The sequence below is a fragment of the Penaeus monodon genome, chromosome 21 (assembly GCF_015228065.2).
Source record: "Penaeus monodon isolate SGIC_2016 chromosome 21, NSTDA_Pmon_1, whole genome shotgun sequence".
Taxonomy (NCBI): Eukaryota; Metazoa; Arthropoda; class Malacostraca; order Decapoda; family Penaeidae; genus Penaeus; species Penaeus monodon.
This window is the reverse complement of record NC_051406.1, coordinates 25285471-25285693: the sequence shown is the minus strand read 5'-3', so window position 1 is coordinate 25285693 and position 223 is coordinate 25285471.

Here is a 223-nt window from a genome sequence, read left to right as displayed (position 1 = left end):
GAAAAGAGGAAATGCCAAAGAGGCCAACAAAGGAGGGAAAAGCTCAAATGCGAAATGAAATGAGCAGTAGGAAAGTAGACGGAACTAAAAGAAATGCGTCAAGAGAGAAGAAAGAGGGTGAAGAGAAGGAGAAGAGGAGAAAGAGGGATGGAGAAGGCACTCAGGGCCTTCCCAAAGCCCCCATCTTGCGAGAGGGAGAAATAATGACGAAATATGGCACAAC